General features: G+C 37.5%; 1 protein-coding gene and 2 non-coding genes across 3 annotated transcripts in view; 2 read left to right on the forward strand and 1 right to left on the reverse strand.

The window, feature by feature from the left end:
• The window catches only part of INPP4B (inositol polyphosphate-4-phosphatase type II B), a 620782-nt gene that overhangs the window by 121550 nt on the left and 473054 nt on the right, over positions 1-26178 (forward strand). The gene's annotated exons all lie outside the window — the stretch shown is intronic.
• LOC126005270 (small nucleolar RNA SNORA51) lies at positions 365-491 on the forward strand. The gene has a single exon (XR_007494430.1). It is a non-coding gene; the product is annotated as a small nucleolar RNA SNORA51 (small nucleolar RNA).
• Positions 16275-16407, reverse strand: LOC126005165 (small nucleolar RNA SNORA51). The gene has a single exon (XR_007494337.1). It is a non-coding gene; the product is annotated as a small nucleolar RNA SNORA51 (small nucleolar RNA).

Raw genomic sequence — 26178 nt, forward strand, 5'->3', positions numbered from 1 at the left:
GAGATAAACACAGAATGGTCTCTCTCATCTATGGGTTTTGAGAAAAATGAAAAACATTTGTGTAATGATTCTCAGAGACAAAATAGAGGCGGACCGGAGGGTCCAGCCCCTGACATGAAGCTCACCACAGGGATCACAGAAATAATTACACTCAGAACTATCATAACATAATGTGACTGAATGAGGGAAGTAGAAAACCTGTCTAAGAATACAGGCTGGTGTGGGGTGGGGAGGAAGGACACTTGGGATATTGGTCATGGGAATGTTGCACTGTGAAGGATTTTATATATATATATATATATATATATATATATATATATATATATATATATGTAATAAAAATAAAAGAAAAAAGAAAAGATAAGGCCTTCCACAGGCTGTGTTCTTTACACTGACTGTGTGTATAGAAAGAGGAGGTACAGTAAATGCACCCCATATACACCTCGACACAGGCCCTTTGCCTGGTCTGTATTGTTAATTGGGGGACAAAAAAATTTCGGTGTGCTTCATGGATATTTAATATGTGTATTATATTATTGGTATTCTGAAAGCATATGTAACTTTTAAAATTTGGAAAATAAAATGTAGTGAGCATTCAGGATCCTCACAGTTTGCTTTTTCCTGGGTCTTCAAGGCATATTTTGTCTCAAGTTGTTTTACTACAGATTGTGTGGCCTTTTTTATGACATTAACAGAGTTTAAATGGCTATACATTAAAATAGTGTTTCACAAATCTCTTATTTACAATGAATAATAACTACTCCCACACATGCTGTTGAGAAGCTTTTAGATACTTCCACACTCAGTATTCAATTTACAATATGAACATATCCAACTATCACTATAGTTCCCAAAATTCATAATGGGCCTATTAGGAGGAAAAACTTGAATTCTGACATCTCTGCTTCATTGGGGCTCTCAGCTCGAAGGTCTCTCCACATGGGAAATGCACTGTGCTCAAAGGAATCCACTGGTGGTATCTTACTCTTTGAAACAAGCATTTCTAGACAGAAATTAAACAAACTGATTCCAAAAGATGACTGTCTCTATCATTTGGATTTTATTTCTGATATTTTTATTCCAAGGTATTTGAAGAGTAGATCATTTTGTTTTATTATTATTAGATTGAATGCTGCTTCTCAGAATAGTCAAGGTCGAATGGTACATAGTACTTAATGTCAGTGAAATGAGAGGTATTCTTCTGGAAAGAAGAGGATGGATTAATTGTCCAGATTTGTTGGCCTTTTTAGTCAGTGGGTTTGGAGTCTTGGCTTTACCCTTCATTACCTTTAGCTCTCATCAAGATGGCTTCAGAGATGGTCACTAGGTTCATCTCTTGCTTAGTACTTTTTCAGTGTCTTTAAGTGGCTATTATTTCTACTGGGGCTTTTTTTTTTTCAAGGAAGGAAATAGTATGCTTAGCCTCACAGAACTGTTGGGATCTCTCTCAAAGCTCCCACTCAATAATTCTCAGTACAGTCCAAAATAAGTACAGTAAGTACTGTACAAAGTAAGTACTTACTCAGCACAAAATAAGTGCTTTAGTCCATATTAGTATCATCATCAGAATCTTCGTCATTATCATCAAGTATTGCATTGCTGCATTTTCCATTGATTCTTTTTCTTATTGTCTTGGAGATGCCTTTTATACTCAGTCCATTCTACAATACTTTTATCATGAACCATTAACTCTTGGGTCATTAATACATAAACATTTGTGGACAAATAATTTCTGAGTGTTCTTTCTATACATGTATAAAACAGGTGCTTATATTCAAAAATGAAATTTGTATAAATACATATAGCTGAAAGATTAAAATTCTTAAGAATGGAACTATACAATAACACTGTACTTTGTTTTTTAGTGTCCATGTAAAAATACAAGAATGGGAGAAGATTTTCCTTTATTACTAAATGAAAACTTCAACAAGTTCATTACTCAAGGTAATAGGAAGTCTTAAGGTTATTTTATACACAAAATACAGTTTTGGTGAAGAAAATAGGCTGTCTAGTCCAATATATTAATGAACACTCAATCTTCATTGGTTCCCTCCTTCAGCTTGAACCAATTTTAGAGAACTCCTACCTGCAGAAATAGAGTCTGACCACCCCTTTACTCACACTGGGCTCTGTACTTCTGTCTGTCTCATCTATCTCTCTCTTTCTCTGTCTCTCTGAAACTGTTGTTTACAATCTACCAGAACTAAAGTAATCTGGAAGAGAAGCCATATGTACTGTCATGAAGTGACATGTTTTTGAGTGATACTACATCAAAACATGGAGATTTCTTTTATATTCTAGCAGAGGGATGTATATGTTGTTTTTCCCTCCCATAAGTGCTTCCAACGGTTATCTGGATTGTGTCCTCTGATATTAATTCCAGCCACTTGAAATAATGAGAGTGTCCTTTATCTAATTGATTCTAGTTATGCTGGTTGTGGGCCCTTCCCTAAACACCTTTTCTACTCCAGCTCCTGTATTATTTCCCCTCAAGAGGAAGTCAAAGAGTCAAAGCATCAAAGACCATCTTACTTTTTCTCAAGACTCAATTTCTGATATGCATATGCTTTTTCTGAAGAACTTTGAGGGGCAGATTGCTTCCAAGGCATTACTAAAACTTTGGTTATGTGCCAAGCACTCTTTAGACTTTGTAGAAATAATCATACCTCAGTCCTCTATGCTTCTTACTATCTCTTTTTCCTTCCCTTTCTTTATGCTGACTTTCTAACTGCCTCTCTCTCTTCTCTCTCTCTCTCTCTCTCTCTCTCTCTCTCTCTCTCTCTCTCTCTCTCATACCCACACAAACATGGTAGTTGTTAGAAATTACACTCTCTCTATAGACTTAGTGAAGATCCCCTCAAATGTTTTTAGTTATGGGTTACAACTCTATATTGACTTTCTAACTCTCATATACATACAACATACAAACACTGTAGTCGCTACACATTACACTGTCTAGACTCAGAAAAGATTCCCTCACATGCTTTTACTTATGGATCACGAATTTTTCTGAAGGAAACTTTCTCCTGGATTTTTCTTCACTGCAATCCACTTCTTCCCCAATTTAGAACTTCAAATAGACAAAATATTCCAATACCACAGGCCCTGAGGAACTTTTCGGTTCTTGTGGACATTCCACTACTTCAGTTGATGCTGATTATTTTAGCATGATAAGATACAATTTGCTGTATCACACTTAGCATTTAGTTTATAAAGCAGTTGGATTTTTCACAAAATTTAAAAACCTTTCATGAACATTTTAGTAATTTGGGGAGCTAACTCAAAGGACTAGAGCACTGGCCTTATATGTATTAGGCCCCAGGGCCAATCCCCAGCCCTATGTGGCCAGAACCACTGGGGAGAGCCCAGGTGGCCCTAAAACTGCCTGGTTCTGAACACAAAATTGATCCAAATCCTGAACTGTTACTCCCAACCAGGCAAGTTGAGTATTGCATCACTGACAGTGACCCAACCCCCCAGAATTGCTTGGGAAGTTCCTCCCAAATAGTTCAATAATTTTAGAAAACATAACCATTAAGGTTCTATATTAAAAATAAACTAATGCCACATAGAAGTGTTTATGCAACTTAAACTTTGGGGTAACAGCTGAAGATTTAGAGGGACAAAATAACCACTAACTGGAGAATAAACATTACTAAGAATTATTGGAAGCGATATTTTTCTTAATGCTGAACCTCCAATTAGTTGAATTCTAAGATTAAGAAAAAACTAAACACTTACATTACAACAAAGTCTAAATAACCTTTTAGCCACAGAGTTTGAAGTTTCATTAATGGATATAGCTCAGTCAGAAAGAGAATTTCCATTTTCTTTTCTGTCTATAGGTCACAAATATAGTAGATGATAAGGAGAAAGAAACAAGAATGTCTCAGGTGACAGCAGAAATGAGTTTGCATAAAATCATTTACTTGAAAATGCAAGCACTCATATTTACCAATTTTGTAGTCAGCGAAAAAAGAGAAATAAGAATTAAGCTCTAGAAAAAAAGTAATTAGCAACGGCATTTATGTAGTGACTGAAGTAGAAGGATTGGGAATGTGAGCAGCAGCAGTGCTATGTTTTCTGTGGGAATTCATACATATCAACGTAGGGATATTAGACTTTAATTTCTAAGTGTAAACAAGACGCACTTTAAACTGTATGCCTGTCTCCCCACTTTGGGTGATGTGCTTTCCAAAGCCCAATGTAAGTTTAGATTCCAGAAGTTCAATATAGCTAGATGGCTTGTTTTTTTTCCCACACAGTATAATGAGAAAGATACTATTTTGAGCATATAAATATGCATTTCTTCCTTTCTCTGAACATCTGCTACTTTTTTTTTCTTAATTACACAATCAACCCAATTGATGTTCATTCTGAACAAGGAAGATTTACAGTGTTTATACTGTGTAAAAGATCAATTCATGCAGAGAATTTTTGTTGGTAATCATCACATCTTATTTCGTTTTCCTGAGTTATGTGTATTAGAAGAAAACCATCTAGTTATTGATATGGGAAAGTGACTTTATTGATTTACAGTATTCCTAATTTAAGAAGGAAATGAGATCAGATAAAATTGGTTACTTAAAAAAAGCCAGATTTGAAGGAACCATGGCCCTGAAAACAAGATTAATCTGTTAGCCAAGCATAAAGAATATTCCATAACTTAAGTTTTCACCATGTAGCTTTTAGTCTAGAATTAACCTTCAGATGCTATCGTAAACTATTGCATTATGCATATTAATTCAGTAAAGGCAAGAAAGAATAAAGTATTAGCACAAATTAAAATTTTTTTCAGATACTATTCCCAAAGTCTGCTAGTGATTCCTGCTAGTTTTCCTAGTTGAAAAATGAGATGATGAAATTCATTTTCGGATAAGGAATACCATATTTACCTTTATTAGGGAGCAAAGTTTTGATTCTTCTTTCATTCTGGGCACAATCAGGAGCTGGAAACCAGATATGAATTTAGGCAGTTGACATGTAATATACAGAGCGACCAGCATGAAAGAGGAACTGTTACTCTAAGACAAGTCAATGTCAGGGGCAGGACAACCCCTTCCTCTAGAGGACTCAGAGGAGTTGCTGAAGGGAGGTTTCTTCTCTTCTACCCTAAGCTTAACATTCAGTGCTTATTGGAAAGGGAAAGGTTGTTATCACAGAGAGATTCCTTAAATGCTAGTAGGAGGTTCCTTCCCAGAGATAGTCTCTTTCACTACAGACTGAAAGGCGACTTTCACTGAAAGTGATGAAAGATTTTGGCCATTATGACCTTCAAGAATGAGAGCCTGGGGGCCTGAGAGATATCATGGACGTAGTGCATTTGCCTTGCATACAGAAGGTCGGTGGTTTGAATCCTGGCATCCCATATGGTCTCCTGAGCCTGCCAGGAGAGATTTCTGAGCATGGAGCCAGGAGTAACTCCTGAGCACTGAAGGGTGTGACCCAAAAACAAAACAAAACAAAACAAAAAAATGAGAGCCTGGAGAAGTAGCTTGTTACAGAGTCACTAAGCACTGGAGAAACCACTTTAACTGCAAGGACCCAGTGGTGAGGAATCTCATATACTTTTAGAAGCTGGAGGCTACTGCTGGATCAGAAAACTCAGGAAACCATTCTTGTAGGACTCCAGTGCCAGAATGTCTTAATGCTCTCAGAGCCAACTGAGCTAGCAAAACAGAAGCAAGACAGGAGGAGCATCCTTTCTCCTCCAGTAGCCCCAACTAACAAAACTGCAGATAGCCCCCCCCCCAGTAGTGCAAAAACAAAAAAATAGCTTGCTCTGTCTCTAGGACGGGCATTGAAAAGTGGGCTTGGAACTGTGAGATTATGTGAGTAACTGGTACAATTTCTCAAGAATGCGGCATATTTTTATGGTCTTGATTGAGACTAGCATAGAGGTGTGCTTTTTGGTAGACCAGCTATCTATGCTTATCACAGCCCATCTAAATCCTCCATTTTAAAGCAAACTAAGAGAGTGAGACTTAACTGTTAACCAGCTAGAACCCCTGCAGGCACTTGGAATTTTGGAGAATCTGTGAGGGTACATGTTTCTTTTTTCCCTTTCCTCATATTCATGGACTTAGACCTGAAGAGCAGCTTTGTGATCTTACTTCTGTGCTGCTCAGTCAGTATCTCTGTCAATGCCTATCCCCCCTTTATAGGAATACAGTGTGCAAAGGGGGAATAGGTATAGCTGGATATACATACAAACATAAATACACGTTCTTTGTTTTTTAATAATAATTTTATTGTGACCAAAGAGTGAATAACAAATATTTCACAGTAGTATTTAAGGTACATAGTGACAATGAATCAGGCCATCCCCACCACCAGGATTGTCCTCCTCCCTCCACCCCTTTTCCCAGCATGTGTCCCATATCTCCCCTTTGTCACAAATCATTTGTAAGATGGTGTATATAAAGTACTAACATTAATTACTAGCTTAACAAAGCTATTTAATATATAATGGTTACATTTATTATAAATGCCTGCTGACAAATGGACTATTGAGTTCCTGATTGGGCTCAAAGGCTCAAATAGTGAGGGAAGGCAGATCTAAGAGTGGAGACTCTAGTGTGGAAAATACAAAGTCTAGAAGTAAAGATTGTTGGGACTTTCTACTCAACTTCATCTTTATTTCATGATGCTCTTGCTAATGAGACTTATCGATCATCTCAGAACAACCACATTTAATCTCCACATGAAATTTCATTGAATTTAGTAACAAAACACGGTCCATGTTTTTATGTAAATTTGATCCCACTGTCTAGAAATTAAACAGATCTCAGTAAATAAAAGGAAACAATTTTATTATTGAATTACTTTTTTTAAGAGCAAAAAATTTATTTATCTATATTTTTAAACTAAAATATATGTATTTAAGCACCATGATTACAAACATGTTTGTAGTTAGGTTTTGGTCATAAAAAGTGTATACCCTCCTTTACCAGTGCAACCTTCTCACCACCAATGCTCCCCATCACATCTTCCCCCACGTCCCTATCTGTCTTCAAGACAGGCATTCTATTTATCTCACTCACTACCATTATGATGATAGTTGTTGGTGAAGTTATTTCTCTAACTGTGCTCACCATTCTTTGGAATAAGCTTCATATCATGTGCTGGTCCTTTCAAACCTCATTTCTATTGTCTCTGGGTTTTATTACCATACTATCTTTTATTTTTCTTAAATCCCACAGATGGGTGAGACTATTCTGTGCCTATCTCTTGCCCTCTGACTCACTTCACTCAGCATAATAGTTTCCAGTTTATTCATATATAGTCATGAAAATTTTCATGACTTCGTTTTTCCTGATGGCTGCATAGAATTCCATTGTGTATATGTACTAGAGTTTCTTTAGCCACTTATTTGTTGTTGGGCATCTGGATTGCTCTGTCTCTAGGACAGGCATTGAAAAGTGGGCTTGGAACTGTGAGATTATGTGAGTAACTGGTACAATTTCTCAAGAATGCGGCATATTTTTATGGTCTTGATTGAGACTAGCATAGATGTGTTTCCTGGTTTTGGCTATTGTAAATAGAGCAGCAATGAACATAGGCATGCAAATGATATTCTTGTATTGTGTTTTTGTGTTCCTGGGGTATATCCTAGGAGTGGGATAGATTCCTAGGAGTGATATAGATGAACCATATGGGAGCTCAATTTCCAGTTTTTGATGAATCTCCATATTGTTTTCCATAAAGTCTGGAAACACCACTGTCCAAACAAGTGGAAGACAAATGGTACCACATTAAACTGAGAAGCTTCTGCACCTCGAAGGAAACAGTGACTAGAGTACGAAGGCAACCCACAGAATGGGAGAAACTATTCACTCAATATACATCAAATAATAGAATAACATCTAAGATATACAAGATACTAACAGAACGGGCCCGGAGAGATAGCACAGCGGTGTTTGCCTTGCAAGCAGCCGATCCAGGACCAAAGGTGGTTGGTTCGAATCCCGGTGTCCCATATGGTCACCCGTGCCTGCCAGGAGTTATTTCTGAGCAGACAGCCAGGAGTAACCCCTGAGCACCGCCGGGTGTGGCCCAAAAACAAAAACAAAAAAACAAAACAAGATACTAAAAGAACATAACCAAAAAAATCTAACCCCATCAAAAAAATGGGAGAAGAAATGAATAGACACTTCCTAGAAGAATCACAAATGGCCAAAGAGCACATGAAAAAATGCTCCACAGAGAATGGCACACATCATAAAAAAACAAGAGCAATCACTGCTGACAGGGAGGTGGGGAGAAAGGAACTCTCATTCACTGCTGGAGGGAATGCTATCTGGTTTACTTTTCATTTTTAATTTCTTCCTTCCTTCTGCCTGAGATTTTCAGATCATGTCATGTCTGCTAATTTTCAGATGAGAAATTGGTCCTGGAGTTTCTATTATTTCATCCTACTTTCATTGAAATGATGACTACTACTTGTCTGATAAAACTTATGAAATCAACAATTTATATATGTTCTGGTTCTCATGTTTTGGTATTCCATGAACATTGAAGAAATATATGGTTTATGCCTGTATTCACTTCAGTGATTGAACGTTTAAGCAAGGCTAGACCAAGTACTATCAAGGTAACTCACTTTTTTTTACTTTTCCTCTCATTTATTTATTTTTAATATTTTTATTTAAACACCTTGGTTACAAACATAATTGTGGTTGGGTTTCAGTCATATTAGATGACACCCCTCCCCCATCACCAGTGCAACATTCCCATCACCAATGACCCAAATATCCCTCCTCCCCTCCCCACCCCTACCTGTACTCTAGACAGGCTTTCCACTTCCCTCATATATTCTCATTGTTAGGATAGTTCGCAGTGTTGTTATTTCTCTAACTAAACTCATCACTCTTTGTGGTGAGATTCTCTTTTGTCTCTGAAAATTGTTGAGAAATGTCTTTCATTTTTCTTAAAACCCATAGATGAGTGAGACCATTCTCCGTCTTTCTCTTTCTCTCTGACTTATTTCACTCAGCATAATAGATTCCATGTACATCCATGTATAGGAAAATTTCATGACTTCATCTCTCCTGACAGCTGCATTATATTCCATTGTGTATGTGTACCACGGTTTCTTTAGTCATTCATCTGTTGAAGGGCATCTTGGTTGTTTCCAGAGTCTAACTATGGTAAATAGTGCTGCAATAAATATAGGTGGAAGGAAGGGGTTTTGTATTGTATTTTAGTGTTCCTAGGGTATATTCCTAGGAGTGGTATAGCTGTATCACATGGAAGCTCAATTTCCAGTTTTTGGAGGAATCTCCATATCGCTCTCCAGAAAGGTTGAACTAGTTGGCATTCCCTCCAGCAGTGTATAAGAGTTCCTGTCTCACGGCATCCCCACCAACACTGCTGTTCTCATTCTTTGTGATGTGTGCCAGTCTCTGTGGAATGAGGTGGTAACTCATAGTTGTTTTGATTTGCATCTCCCTGATGATTAGTGATGTGGAGCATTTTTTTCATGTGTCTTTTGGCCATTTGTATTTCTTCTTTATCAAAGTGTCCATTTCTTCTCCCTATTTTTTGATGTGATTAGATGTTTTTTTTTTTTTTCTTGTAGAGTTCTGTTAGTGCCCTATATATTCTGGATATTAGCTCCTTATCTGATGGGTATTGGGTGAATAGTTTCTCCCAGTCAGTGGGTGGCTCTTGTATCCTGGGAATTATTTCCTTCGAGGTGCAGAAGCTTCTTGGCTTAATATATTCCCATCTGTTAATTTCTGCTTTCATTTGTTTGGAGAGTGCAGTTTCTTCCTTGAAGATGCCTTTAGTCTCAATATCATGGAGTGTTATACCTATGTGTTGTTCTATATACCTATGGTTTCAGGTCTGATATCAAGGTCTTTAATCCATTTGGATTTTACCTTCGTACATGACGTTAGCTGGGGGTCTAAGTTTGCTTTTTTGCAAGTGGCTAGCCAGTTGTGCCAACATCACTTGTTGAAGAGGTTTTCTTTTCTCCATTTAGAACTTCTTGCTCCTTTATCAAAGATTAGATGATTGTATGTATGAGGAGCATTCTGTGAATAATCAAGTCTATTCCACTGATCTGAGGATCTGTCTTTATTCCAATACCAAGCTGTTTTGATAACTATTGCTTTGTAATACAATTTAAAGTTGGGAACCATAACACCTCCCATATTCTTTTTCCCAATAATTTCTTTGGCTATTCGAGGGTGTTTATTGTTCCAAATAAATTTCAAAAGTGCCTGATCCACTTTTTTGAAGAATGTCACGGGTATCTTTAGAGGGATCACATTAAATATGTACAATGCTTTGGGGAGTATTGCTATTTTGATGATGTTAATCCTGCCAATCTTGAGCAGGGTATGTGTTTCCATTTCCGCATGTCCTCTCTTATTTCTTGGAGCAGAGTTTTATAGTTTTCTTTGTATAGGTCCTTCACATTTTTAGTCAAGTTGATTCCAAGATATTTGAGTTTGTGTGGCACTATTGTGAATGGGGTTGTTTTCTTAATGCCTATTTCTTCTTTATTACTATTGGTGTATAGAAAGACCATTGATTTTTGTGTGTTAATTTTGTAGCCTGCCACCTTGCTATATGAGTCTATTATTTCTAGAAGCTTTTTGGTAGATTCTTTAGGGCTTTCTAAGTGAGTGTCATATCATCTGCAAACAGCAAGAGCTTGACTTCTTCCTTTCTTATCTGGATTCCCTTGATATCTTTTTCTTGCCTAATTGTTATAGCGAGTACTTCCAGTGCTATGTTGAATAGGAGTGGTGAGAGAGGACAGCCTTGTCTTGTGCCAGAATTTAGAGGAAAGGCTTTTAGTTTTTCTCCATTGAGGATAATATTTGCCACTGGCTTGTGGTAGATGGCCTTAACTATATTGAGAAAGGTTCCTTTCATTCTCATCTTGCTGAGAGTTCTGACCAAGAATGGGTGTTGGACCTTGTTCATTTTTTTGACAAAAGATATCATGGGTAACTTTTCAAAATGCTTTCTAAAAATAATAATAAGCTGAGTTATCAAGGACTCTTATCAAAAGAGGTGAAGTGAGAAAAAGAAATTTTGATTTATTATATATTTTGAAGTAAAGCTAAACTTCACTGTGACTGTTCCTCTCCACTGCGGGGACTGGGGGGTGGGATTGTATCCCTAGGGACAAGTTTACAGAGTCACCATTTTGCATCATCACAACCCATGTGAGGTGTGATGCACAACCAGTGTATTGAAGCTTGTTAAACTACTAGCCACCTGCCCCATTCAGAGGAATTTGTGTGTTCGTTTTTAGGACAGTGGAATTACTGTGAAGGACCGAGGAAAGGAAACTGCCATTAATAGGAAAGGTTCAGCAGGGAGAAGAATTTGGAGGCCTAATCAGTTTGGAGATAGAACCAGGAAGAGAAGTCTCAGTTGAAGGTATTACTGGAAAAGTCTTTGGAAAGGAGAAAATTATCTAAATGGGCCATGGAATGTTGGAAGGAGAGAGAGTGCGATAGAGAGGTGGAGAATTTTAAGCAATGCCAGACTTAGATCTGTGCTTGGTGTAAAGCAAAAAGAAAAGGTATGTGACAAAGAAATCATTACCAGGGTTATGCTTTATAACCTGATTTTAATAAAAAGTGCTTTTGCAGTAAGCACTGTTTGTCCTACAGAATGACATTTTAGCATTTAGAATTCAGGGCAAGACAAAGAAACTATTCTAAGTGCTTCTTGCAAAAAATGGATTTGACACGAGAAGATGTACTTGCAAAAATCTTTCAAAGGCCGGAGGAGTGGGCCACACTGTGACTTCAGCATCCAAAATTTCACCCTGGCCCCACTTTCAAAGCTGAGGAGACGCTGCTACCCAGGCCATGTTGCTCAGTCAGCAACAACTAGCAAAGCCCTAGTTTATCCAAACCTGCAGAGCAAGGGACAGATATGGAGGCCAGCTTCCTGCTACATTTGTAGGGAACTGCCTGCCTCTCAGAGTGTCATTGTCTCCCTTTCATTTTTTAAGTATTAGGATGAGACTTCTTTTGGGGCGCACACTCAGCGGTGCTCAGGGGTTACTCCTGGATCTGTGCTCAGGAATCATTCCAGGCAGGCTCTAGGATCATATGGGATACTTGGGATCAAATCCATGTCATTTGCACGCAAGACAAATATCCTATCAAGTATACTATCTCTTCGGCCCCTAGGAGGCTTTATCTAAACCAAATAACACCCAAAAATTAAGCATATATGAATTTGAACAAGTCAAGTGAGTTGATTCCCAATGAGGTCAGCTGAGGGTTAGATTTACATTTGAGAAATACAGGACATCAGGAGTAGTGTGAGTATTTTTATTACTTCTCTTTCCTCTCTCTAAAGATCAACTTATCCAAATTGAAGGAGTGATTGAGGAATTTCAAAGAGTATGTTTAAATATGTATTTCAGTGTTGAAGAAATGTTGTACGACCTTTACCTTAAACTTCACCTTAAAACATTCTATTTGATTTTAGTAAAAATGTATCTTTAGGCAGCTGATGATGGCTGTTGACATTTATACCACAATTGTCAGATTCACTAAGTTACCATAATTCTCCCAACATTAAGCAATTTAAAAAAATCACAATGTATGTAGAAGATGGTGAATTTAAGAACCTTCAATATGTCCTATAAAATTTTAATATCAACAGGACATTGGAGGGAAGAGTCAAATATGAAAAAAACTTCAATGTGACTAATTCTTATACTGAATACTTGAGCCAACGCAGGAAGTGCATTAGGTCAAACCACAGCTCATTGTAAATATATTACATAGAAATAATGTTTGGCTGTCAAGTCTTTGTGGCAGCAATGCAGTTTTAATATTATAATGACAGACTGAAACACAATTGAGGTAAAAAAAATTAGCTTATAGAAACTTTAGTGTAATAGCAACAAAATGTCAAAAATCCAAGAAAATCAATGAGAGGTTCTATTAGATTGTGCTTTTCACCTTATACCCATCATTGTATGAAGTCTAGGAATAAAAATATTTTTATAGTAGAGCAGGACAGGCATATGAATAATCAAAATAATACATGTTATTTTGCTCAAATTACCTCTCCATATCCTCCTTTCTCTCCCTCTCTATGGATCAGGAGAATGGACTTTTAGAAAGAATTCATGTTTGATGTTTATATTTTAAAAGATAATCAGGATTATACAGACTTATTGATCAACTAAAGAAAAAGAATATATGAAAAGCCATTGATGAGAAAGATTGGATCATATTCTAGAAAACACATATAATTAACTAAAGTGTAGCATATTTATGTAGTCATATATATCGTACCAGAATATATTGATTAACTCATCCTAAAATCAGTGAAACAATCAGTGATATCATAGATTTTGGTTCACTGTTCATTTGTATTTCTTTTTTTTTTTTTTTTTTTTTTGGTTTTTGGGCCACACCCGTTTGACGCTCAGGGGTTACTCCTGGCTATGCGCTCAGAAATCGCCCCTGGCTTGGGGGGGACCATATGGGACGCCGGGGGATCGAACCGTGGTCCGTCCTACGCTAGCGCTTGCAAGGCAGACACCTTACCTCCAGCGCCACCTTCCCGGCCCCTCATTTGTATTTCTTATATATTATGTTTTCCCAAAGTTGGTGATCTCAGGAATCACAATACATATGCAAATGAAGAGAAGCATCCCAAACACTTAATCCTAAACACATGATGTACAGTGTTACTGTTCCTACAGAGTGACCAATAGCATGAACCAGAGCAAGAATTTTAGATGTGAAAGAGGGTCATGTACTTGAGAAATGACTAAGTGAAATCTACACTGTTAAGGCAATCTATCTAAGTGGCCTACTAGATTCCTGCAAAAATCACACACACACACACACACACACACACACACACACACACACCACACACACCATTGGCTCTCACAATCCTGGTTTCATTGATGGAGGTTGGTACTGCACCATGAGGGAAGTTTCCCCAAGACAGAGACACCTGAGACATCCCTTTTTGATGATAAAGGACAGTATCCTTGCCCAGATTCTTGAAACTCTGGCTGAGCTGTTGTACGACTTATAAGAGGCAACTTGAGTTTTAGAGGGGCAATGCCTTCTTAAAGCAAAGAAAATTCTAAATTGTAAAAAGGAAGAAAATCATAATGATGGATTCTTTTGTTGATTTTCAGGTAGTTAATTATCAGCTGAATTAATAACCATTTATCTTTTCCCTATTTGGAAATTCTCAAGTTCCAATTTTTAGAAGTTAAAAATCAGAAAGGCTTTGAGGAGTAGATATTCGAGAGAAGGAAGGCAGCTAATTAGCAAGGTCCCCACAGCAAAAAGATCTAGCAAATCAGCTGTCATCGCTTATATCAACGTTAAATGCAAGCTGATGTTAGATTTTCTGGACCAAGTATTGAATGTTCATTTTTGTTATTATATAGATAATTTGGAAAATTAGTTGCATGCTATTAATTTCTCAACAATTTCACTTGCCCTTCAATAAATAGGACATGCATGCTAGATTTATATGATATCTGGAAGAATTCTTGCTTTGGAGTGACATGTAGTCATAGGAGAGCAGAGTGTACTCCTCTTAGTCCCACCCAAGACTAAGGTCAGAACTGGATTAGGGATAAATTGTAGCCTCACCAAAGTCTATAGTCAGACTGACTGTGAAAACACTAGAACAGCTGGTTTAAAACATTCCAGAAAGAATTAGAATTAACAGCCTAGAAGTCAGGGATGAGTATATTCTTTGGGGGATCTACTTTAAAATTAAGCAATGATGCCTGGAGATAAGATGAGATTGATATGGAGGAAGAGTGTGGAAAAGGGAGGAATGATTGAGAAGCAAACCCAGGAAATGTTCACACAATTTAGTGTTTTAGTAAAACTAATAACAGCAATCTATTGTTACTTTGTAGATAATATAAGTGGCAATATGGGGCATTGCTAGTCTTTCATGGGGTGAGAGAAATCCTTTAACCCCATTGTTGCATTTCCTCTGGATAGTGAATTGCAGCCACGGCTAAGCAAATAGCTCAACCAAGAGGAGGAGAAATCAGTCTTGATCCCAGAATGGTAGCAGATTGCCAATAGTATGGGAAATCCCTGCCTGGAGTTTTCTTTTTTGTTTCTATGCGATGAAAATGTGTGCCATCTATTGATAAGTTTCTATAAATAAGTACAATAGGTGAGCCCTGTTCTGTGTAGGTGGTCACTCCACCAAATAGAATTTCTCCATCTTTAAGTTGTTCCTTCACTGAAGGAGCACATCAGTCTATTAAGATTGCTTTATAGGTGGTCAGAGACTTCTATCCAATTGTTAACTGCCTTAAGTGATTTGAGTGTTGGTAGGGCTGAGCAAAGGGCACCTAGTTATGGTCATTTGTACAATCTCTAGAGATGATATATTTCACCTTTTGATATTAAATGACAATTTAAATTTATGTTATAATTTATGTATAATTTGAACATCAGGCTGGAAAAACCTAGGAATGAATCTTTATTTCCCAGGAGAATATATTTTAAGGAAGCATCATTTTTGTTTTCAGAAACAAGTGCATTGATCTATACCCTATAAACATAGGTACAAATGATGTGTTTATTCTTAGTTGATTATAAAAGCACATGCATTTTAATGCTCTTAAATAAGAAAATAGAAAAATGTTTAACAGAGAAATTAAATAAGGAGCTCAAATAGGGGCAGGAGCAATGGTACAGAAGCTAGAGCTCTTTCTTGCCTTGTATGCAGCCCATGTGGTTCCTTGAGTACTGCCAGGAGTAATTCTTGAGCACAGAGTTAGTAATATTTTGTCAGTGTTCAAATTCACAGGAAATATCTCATTGATCTCCTGATATGTATGTATAAGATGTATAAGCCACATATCAGCTGGATGCACATATACAAAACAAATGTCCTCTTAGTTCTGCAGCATCCAGGTATGGGTCAGAAAAGAAAAAAAGAAAAAGAAAGGAGGATTGAAAGATTGAAAGAAAAAAAGAAAGAAGAGGGGCCGGAGAAATAGCGTAATGGTGTTTGCCTGCAAGCAGTCCACCCAGGACCTAAGGTGGTTGGTTCGAATCCCAGTATCCCATATGGTCCTCCGTGCCTGCCAGGAGCTATTTCTGAGCAAATAGCCAGGAGTAACCCCTGAGCGCTGCTGGGTGTGGCCCAAAAACAAAACAAAACAAAACAAAACAAAAAGAAAGAAAAAAGGAACAAAACTCAAATCTAATCATGATCAATGGTCTTTGTATGTTGAGCTTATCATTCATTTTATTTATTTTTTTTTGTTTTTGTTTTTTTGTCCCCCAATTCACAATACATACCCGGCAAGGGGCCTGTGTTGAGGTGTATATGGGGTGCCTTTACTGTACCTCCTCTTTCTATACAGCCAGTGTAAAGAACACAGCCTGTGGTAAGAATTGGGAGGCCTTATTTTATCTTTTATTTATTTTTTTTTCTTCAGGGCAAACTAAAGTTGTTTGTTTTTTTTTTTAAGTAAGAATTCATTTAAAGGACAAAATTGATTAACCTAATAAGGTAAACTAATATAACATAATATAGTGACATAACATAACATATAATATAATTAATATAATAATAATACATGTAAGTCAAAGAAAGTTTCTGATTAAAAACACAATTTTTTTTTTTCCATAATGGCTTACATATCTTTCACTGTAGTATTTTGGGTACATATTCACATTAAATCAGGGGAATACCCATCACCTAATATGTCCTCTTCTCAATCAAAAATCAAATATACTGAAAATAGGCAGAGTCCTGTCTAGAGGCTTCCAACCTCAGTTTGAGAGAGGATGTGAAAAAAGTAATTAAAATACCACAACAATACACACACACACAAAAAAAAAAAATATCGAATTAAATAACCGATAAGCACCACAACAATAAAGACAGGCACCACACAATAATCTCGGTTCTGAAATCAAATCATACTCAAGTGCAAAAAAGAAAGAGAAAGACAAAACAAAATAAAATAAAATAATATTGGAGACATCAACCGTAATCTCCACACCAAAATAAAGACGTCAAAAAAATAGATCATTTATTCTCCTCTTGCTGCTTTCGTGGTATGTGGAAGACTTCTACTTTATCTTGGATGGTAAAATCAGACCTGTTTCTAGAGATCTTGGTGGCTGTGCAGATCAGGGAATGGAGTTTATGGAGTCTTTCTTTGTGGTTCTAGCAGTTATGCTTCTTCAATGTCCTTTTTTTGTTTTTTATGTATTCTAGGTGTTTCAGAATAGTGCTACCATTCTGTGTTTTTCTTTTGTCTTCTGACTTACTTCGTTTAACATAACATGATCTAGGTCCATCCACGTTGCTGCAAAGTCTGTGATTGTATCATTTCTAACTGCCATGTAATATTCCATTGTATATATGTACCACATCTTAATGATCCATTCATCTGTTGTTGGACATCGAGGTTGGTTCCAAGATTTGGCTATTATACTGAGTGCTGCAATAAATAGTGGGGTGCATATGTATTTTGGAATGAATGTCCTTCCATCTTGGGGATATATGCCTAGGAGAGCAATTGCTGGGTCAAATGGCAGCTCAATTCTGAGTTCTTTGAGCACTCTCCAGACTTTTCTCCATAGATGTTGGACCAAGGGGCATTCCCACCAGCAATGAATGAGAGTTCCTTTCATACCACATCCTCTCCAACAAAGGTTGTTCCCATTATTTTTGATGTGAGCCAACCTCACTGGTGTGAGGTGGTATCTCATTGTTGTCTTGATTTGGATCTCCCTGATGATGAGTGAAGGTGAGCATGTTTTCATGTGTTTGTTGGCCATCCTTCTCTCTTCCTCAGAGAAATGTCTATTCATTTCGTCTCCCCATTTTTTTATGGCTTCGTTTGGTTTTGAAGGACTCAGGTTTCTGAGCGCTTTGTATGTTCTAGATATCAGCCCTTTATCTGATATATCAAGTGAAAAGATTTTTTCCCATTCTGTTAGCTGTCTTCTTGCATTAAGTAGGGTTTCTTTTGCCATGCAGAAGCTTTTTAGTTTGATATAGTCCCATTTGTTTATAGTTGATGCTAACGTTTTTGCCATTGGTGCTCCATTCTCAAAGACCCTTTTAATATAAAGGTCTTCGAGTGTTCTGCCTATTTTATTCTCGATAAACTTTATAGATTCAGGTCTGATTTCCAGATCTTTGATCCATTTTGAGTTGACTTTTGTATAAGGAGTGAGATATGGGTCGATTTTCACTTTCGTGCATATAAGTTTCCAGTTGTACCAACACCATTTGTTGAATAGGCTTTCTTTGTTCCATTTCATATTCTTGCCTCTTTTATCAAATATTAGTTGGCTATATATCTGGGGGTTTATGTCTGGGAATTCTGTTCTAATCCACTGGTCTGAGGTCCTGTCTCTGTTCCAGTACCATGCTGTTTTTATTACTATGGCTTTATAGTATAGTTTCAAGTTAGGTAAGGAGATACCTCCCAACTTCTCATTTTTCAGAATGTGTTTAGCTATCCTGGGTCTTCTATGGTTCCAAATGAATTTTATAATTGATTGTTCTATTTCTTTAAAGAATTGTGTCTGGATTTGGATAGGGATTGCATTAAATCTATATAGCAATTTGGGTAAAATAGTCATTTTGACTATGTTAATTCTACCTATCCATGAGGATGGGATGTTCTTCCATTTCTTTAGATCATCTTCAATTTCTTTCTGAAGTGTTTTGAAGTTTCCCTGGTATAGATCTTTCACTTCTCTTGTAAGGTTGATTCCTAGGTATTTGATATTTTTTGATACTATCTTAAATGGAATTGTATTTTTAATCTCTCTCTCCTCAACTTCATTGTTTGTATATAAAAACGCTACTGTCTTTTGTGTATTGACTTTGTATCCAGCCACTTTACTGTATTGGTTGATTGTTTCTAGTAGTTTTTCTGTGGATTCTTTAGGGTTTTTGATGTATATCATCATATCATCAGCAAATAGAGCTAGCTTGTGTTCCTCTTTCCCTACTTGAATTCCTTTGATTCCCTTCTCTTGTCGGATTGCTATTGCTAGGACTTCTAAGGTTATATTGAATAAGAGTGGAGAGAGTGGACAGCCTTGCCTAGTTCCTGACCTTAGTGGGAATGCTTCTAGTTTCTCGCCATTAAGTATAATGTTGGCTGTAGGCTTTTCATAAATAGCTGTAACTATCTTAAGGAAGGTGCCTTCTAACCCTATTTTGCTGAGTGTCTTTAACATGAACGGATGTTGGATTTTGTCAAACGCCTTCTCTGCATCGATTGATATGATCATGTGGTTTTTGTCCTTCATGTTGTTGATGTGGTGTATAATGTTGATTGATTTGCGTATGTTGAACCAACCTTGCATTCCTGGGATGAATCCCACTTGATCATGATGTATGATCTTTTTAATGAGGTGTTGGATTCGGTTTGCTAAGATTTTGTTAAGTATCTTTGCATCAATGTTCATTAATGAGATTGGTCTATAGTTTTCTTTTTTGGTGGTGTCTTTGCCTTCTTTAGGAATGAGTGTGATATTAGCCTCATAAAAGGAGTTGGGGAGGATTCCTGTTTTTTCTATGGTTTTGAAAAGCCTATGGAACAGTGGTAATAAGTCTTCTTGAAATGTTTGATAGAATTCACCTGTAAATCCATCTGGGCCTGGGCATTTGTTCTTAGGGAGTCTTTTAATTACGTCTTCAATTTCCTCTGAAGTGATTGGACTGTTTAGAGTTTCTAGGTCTTCCTTTTCCAGTCTTGGAAGAGGGTGTTTGTCCAAGAATCTGTCGATTTCTGGTGGGTTCTCTAGCCTAGTTGAATATAGTTGTTCATAATATGATCTCATGATATGTTGTATTTCTTGGGGTTCTGTTGTAATCTCTCCCCTTTCATTCGTGATCCTAGTGATTTGGGTGTTTTCCCTCTTTTTTTTGGTAAGTTTTGCCAATGGTTTGTCTATCTTATTTATTTTTTCGAAAAACCAACTCCTGGTCTCATTGATTTTTTGTATTGTTTTCTTAGTCTCTATGTTGTTTATTTCTGCTCTGGTTTTTATGATTTCTTGCCTTCTGGTTGTGGTTGGATTTCTCTGTTGCTGTTGTTCCAATTCTTTGAGGTGATCTTTTAAACTGTTGGTTTTGTTATTTTCCTGTTTCTTAACATAGGCCTGTAATGCTATGAGTTTCCCCCTAAGTACTGCTTTTGCTGTATCCCATAAATTCTGACATGTTGTCTCTTCATTGTCATTCGTCTCAAGGAATCTTTTTATTTCCTCCTTAAGTTCTTTGATCCAGCTGTTGTTAAGCAGTATGTTGTTCAATCTCCAGGTATTAGTTTTCCTCCATTGCTTCTTCTTGACATCAATTATAAGCTCTGTTGCATAGTGATCTGAAAGGGTACTTCTAATGATCCTTACCTTTGTGGTCTTAAATAGGTTGGCTTTGTATCCTAAGACATGATCTATTCTGGAGAAGGTTCCATGTGGGTTTGAGAAGAATGTGTATTCTACTTTCTGGGGATGGAGGGCTCTATATAAGTCTATTAGCCCTAATTCTTCTAATTTTTCATTTAGAGCTCTTATTTCTTTACTATTTTTCTGTTTGGAGGATCTGTCCAGTGGTGATAGTGGAGTATTGAGGTCCCCTACTATTATCACAATTCCCTTCATGTGTTTCTCCAGGTTTGTCAGTAGTTGCCTCACATATTTTGGTGACTTTACATTAGGTGCATAGATATTGACCAGGGTTAGCACTTCTTGATCTAATGTTCCCCTGATCAGTAAGTAGTGCCCCTCTTTGTCTCTGATCACTTTCTTGAGGTTGAATATAATTTGGTCTGATATAAGAATGGCTGTCCCTGCTTTTTTTTGTTTTCCATTGGCCTGAATAATTACTTTCCATCCTTTAATTCTAAGCCTGTGCTTATCCTGTAACTGTAGGTGTGTTTCTTGCAGACAGCAGAAGTCCGGTTTATTTTTCCTAACCCAGTTCTCTACTATGTGTCTTTTAATTGGAGAGTTTAGTCCATTAACATTTAGGGAAATTATTGATAGAGAGGACTGTTGTGCAGTTGTATTGTGTGGCGTGGTTGTTGTTACAATCGGGGGTTTGGATTGTGTAATTCGTCTCTGAGTAAGTCGCTTAGGATTGGCTTAGTTTGCACAAATAGTTCAAGTTCGTTCATATTTGTGAATGTTTTTAGTCTGCCCTCCCATATGAATGATAGTTTTGCTGGGTATTGGACCCTGGGTTGGAAATTTCTTTCACTCAGTCGTTTAAATACGTCATTCCACTGTCTTCTTGCTTGAATTATTTCAAATGGGAGATCTGGTTTGATTCTTATGTCCTTTCCTTTTATCATTCATTTTATAATGCCATATAAATATACAAATGTAAATATATAAGCCTCTTAGTATAATAATTGAAATAATTTTTGATAATTTGAGTTGACAAATGCATATGACTTAGGCTGGTCTAGAGAAATTAGCCTTTTCAGTTTTTTCTAATGTGACCACTTTAAATCTTTTCCCTTTCTTGTAGTAGGTGTCCAGGGCTTGCTACAGATCCTTTGCTTGGGAATTACTCTTATCAGAGTAATAAAGATGGCCATAAGTGGTGCTGATTGAACCTGGGTAGACTTCATGCAAGCCAAACACCTTATGTATTAAACTAGTTTGCCAACCCTCACTCAAAATCCATGACTGTAGAAGGCCAGCTGAAGGGGTAAGCCATCCAGATAGATGAGTGCTCCCCCCATAAACATCACACCACAGCAGTGGTAGTGAGAAAGGTACCTTGCTTTAATTGTTAAAGTCATGACATGTACAACTTCTAACACTGAAAGAAAATTTATGGCCATATCACCCCATTAATGCAACACAGCTTGGTGCATAGGAAATAAAAAAGCTCTGGAGATGTTTGATGACTGGCACAGATAATTCTGTGCATTCCAGATGGTAGATATGGGATGTGGCCATCCGTCCTCCTTAACTGTACCCCAGCTTCTTAGGAACATATATTTAGCTACATTACATTTTGCTAATGAGATCAAGACGAAATTTTTTACTCTAATTTTTCTTAGGTTCACCTCACTTTTTTCTTGAAGTTCAAACTATTTTCTCTTTGCTTAGTTTTTGAGAGTATGTCCCAGAAATCCAGATGAAGGACTGATGAGCTTCTGTAGGGGCCTCCTAAAAATCTACTTCTATGTGCACCATGCTGATTTGGAAGCTGATTCTGTCCTCCAAACAGAGTACCCTGGATGCTGCAGAGCTAGGAGGACATTTGTTTTGTATATGTGCATCCAGCTGAGATGGGGCTTATACATCTTATACATACATATCAGGAGATGGATGAGATAGTTCCTGTGCATTTGAACACTGACAAAATGCAAAGATAAAAAGGTCTCCAAAGATAAAAGGCTACAGAGAATCATCTCTTTTAAGGCCACTCATGTGGGGCATCATAGCAATGAACGGATTTTCTGATTTATTTCTTTATGCTATGGTTTGGACATGTATTTTATTAGCTTTTGAAGCTCATTAATTAGTGATATTAGAAACCCTTTCTTAGCACATCTGTAAATGAAAACTAACCAATATTTGACAGAACTGCTAACACAATCCAGACAAATTGAAAGGTTTTCTGAAACCATGAGGGGAATGGCCTTTGAAGACAACCCCAAAATCAGAATTAGAACATTTCTTTTCTTTCATGATCCAGTTCACTGTAAGAGTGGTTTAGTTTGGGGCCGGGAAGGTGGCGCTAGAGGTAAGGTGTCTGCCTTACAAGCGCTAGCCAAGGAACGGACCGCGGTTTGATCCCCCGGCGTCCCATATGGTCCCCCCAAGCCAGGGGCAATTTCTGAGCACATAGCCAGGAGTAACCCCTGAGCGTCAAACGGGTGTGGCCCAAAAACCAAAAAAAAAAAAGAGTGGTTTAGTTTATAGGTGATTCTATCCTTTACTTAGGTCTTTTGACCAATTCAATTTTGGCTCTTACTAATTTAATATTTATGAAATATTTCTCATGTTTTGTGCCTAGTCCCTAAATATGAAGATTATTTTCCTATCTGTAACAAGCTTAACCTGACATGGGGTCCTTTCCTCTGGTGATATCTTAAGAAAGTAATCACACAAGTTCATTCATTGTGGCTACCTCAGACAAGTAAAGAACTAGAGGGATCATGGCATGATTAGAAACATCTACCAGGAAGATTTGACTTGGGTGTGAAGGATGCTGGCCTGGTGTCCCCTTGATTGTGTGAAGATGTAAAGAATAAAGATGAACTGAGATACTGATATGGCAATCAGGTACCAGCAGGCCTTGGATCTGGAGGGACCAGGTGATCCTGGAAAAGACTGCGTCAAGGGCAAAGAAAGGAGGTCGCCATCCTGCTGAAGAAGATGGAGGGACAATTGTAGGCAGGTGCCAATGCTAAAGTGGCTTTTCCATTTTTCTTTTACTGCCTGAAAGAAAACTTTCGGTAGCTTTGAAACAGAGGGGAAAGATGCCATATGTGTTCTGAAAGGGGGCTTTCCAGCTGCTTGGTGGGGAGACTAGATTTGGGCAAGAGGGATGCAGAGATTCAATGTGAGATAGTTGAACTCTATGGAAGCTGACTCAAGCGTATCTGATGGTGAAGGCCATGAGGTCAAATAAATAGAATCAAGCAAAGCAGGAAGAAGCACTGACATTGTGATTAGTTCAAAATAGAAATGGTCTGTGTAGCACAATATGCTTTAAGTTGCCTGATGGATGCTTAAGATTTCATTTCTAGCTGTTGACATACATGTCAATTAAAACGTTATTTATTAGAATGGTCTCATGTCTTAAAATGTGGCTGCATTATATCTGCTAGTTCTACTTAATATAATCTGTACTTAACTACCAATATTCTGAAAGAAATGAAGAACAGCCTCTGGAGATAGCACTAGCAAATTATGGCTCTTTGTGAGAGATAGTTATCATCAACATGATTAGTTTCCTAGACCATTGGGTTGGGTATTTTCCCTTATCCTGACACTGTGGAATTGACAGCAAATGTGACCTTCTCAGAGGCTTGTGAAAAACATTCTGCTCAAAAGAAATCTCATTCCCTTCAGAGGATGACCAGGCCATTTCACTCAGGTGTGGGTTAGATAACACTAAATCATGAAAGAATGTTGAAAGCTTCATCATCAGCTTGCACTCATAAAAGAGAAATTACTTCTTGTAGACTACATCCTTGTGTACAAGCAGCTACATGTGGCAGATTTGCCTAAGACTATTTCAAGTTTATGATGCTAGATAAGCATGCTTTGCTTTGATAAGATTCATAATTCATCTGACTGATATCTAAGGACTTTCCTAAGTCACAGAATTAAAAAATCTAATTGATGCAGATGCAAAAAAAAGTGTGTAATTTGAAGATTTCCTCCTGCTTGCTTCCTCCCTAACTTCTATACTCTCATCATTCTATCCTTCCTTGTTTCCTTCTTTCTCCCTCCCTCCCTTCCATTTTCTTTCTTTTTTGTTTCTCTTTCCCTTCCCTTTTCTTTCCTTTAAACTTCCTGTCCTTTCCCTTCTCTTCCTTTTCCTACCTTTCCATTCTCATGTCCTACCCCTTCTCTTCCTTTCTTTTTCATTTACTCTTCCTCTATCCTTCTCTTTACCCTTTCTCTCATTTTCTCCCTCCACCACCCTCCTTTCCTCCTTCCTTCCTTCTTTCCCACTTTCTCTCTTTCCTTCCTTCCTTTCTTGTCTTTCTCCCTTCCTCCCTCCTTTCCTTCCTACTTTCCTTTCCTCCTTCCTTCCCTCCTTCCTTTCTTCCTTCCCTCCTCCTTTCTTCCTTCCTTCCTTTCTTCCTTCCCTCCTTTCTTTCTTCCCCCTTCTCTTTCTTCCTCCCTCTTGTCCTTCCTCCCTCCCATCCTTCCTTGCTCACTTCCTTCTTTCCTCCCGCCTTCCTTCCTCCCTCCCTCTTCCTCCCTCCCTCTTTCCCTCTTCCTCCCTTTCTCCCTGTTCCCTCTCTTATGCTCTCTCCCCCTCCCTGCCTCCCTTTCTTTCTCCAACCCACCCTTCTTCCTCCTTCCCTCCCTCCCTCCCTCCCTCCCTCCCTCCCTTCCTTCCTTCCTTCCTTCCTTCCTTCCTTCCTTCCTTTCTTCATTCCTTCCTTCCTTCCTTCCATTCTTATATTATTCTTGTTAATTGGCTCAGTTGGCCTGAAAGATAGGTTTTTAGTATTATTCATTATGTATTTTTGGATTTCCTTTGTGGCAAATCACAGAATGGTATGCTCCTTTCCTGGATATTAGGTGGGACAAAGTAGTTTACTTAAGATGAGGAAGTAGCAGATTTAAAGTAAGGCATTAGACACCTCTTCAAGCATGACAGTGCCTCTATTTATTTTTTTGCATGTGGAACCTAAAAGAGCTGTACTCCTTGGGACCTGGTTTCCTGAGAAAATAATGAGCATATTTATATAGTCAGCACCAAGAAGCATGTAGGGGAAATGGGAAACATGTCATTTTGTTCATGCTGTTGAGATTTTGGAGTTATTTCATTTAAATAGCAACATTTATTCCACTGATTTTCAAATATTTTATCTTCAGATATTTAATACTCCTAAAATTTAGTTAGGCCCCAAAAAATGATTTGTGTAGATGGATGGTAATTTTCTATACTTATTATAGCTAAGAATTTAAAGGCAGATCATAACTAAATTTTAATAACAATAATAAATAATATTTTACCACATATAAAATATGCTTTTCATTTAAAAAAACTTTACTTTTCTAAATTTAGTTAGAACAGAAGAACCATAAATGGTTTCATGAGAAGACTGGTGTTTATACTTGTAAGAATCATGTTTGGCTTAAGAGGATCTAGATGGATTCTCATATTTGCTTCCATAGCACTATTCAGCTGTTGCCATTTACTCTCTCTCTCTAGTTTTAAACACACCCAGCTGTGCTCTGGGTACAATCCTGGCAGTGCTTAGGAACCATATGCAATGACTACATTGGTATAGGAGACACAGTCATATACAAAGCAAGTTCCTTACTCCTCCATCACTTTAGTCCTTGGCTTTTTTTGTGGTTAAAATATATGTAAAATATACAGTTTTATTCATATGTAGTAATTTATTGTTGCTTAATGACAATTACATAGTTTCCACTATGGTCACAACTGAGTATATATATGACAGCGGTCCTAATGCTCCAGTGT

The sequence above is a fragment of the Suncus etruscus genome, chromosome 3 (assembly GCF_024139225.1).
Source record: "Suncus etruscus isolate mSunEtr1 chromosome 3, mSunEtr1.pri.cur, whole genome shotgun sequence".
Taxonomy (NCBI): domain Eukaryota; kingdom Metazoa; phylum Chordata; class Mammalia; order Eulipotyphla; family Soricidae; genus Suncus; species Suncus etruscus.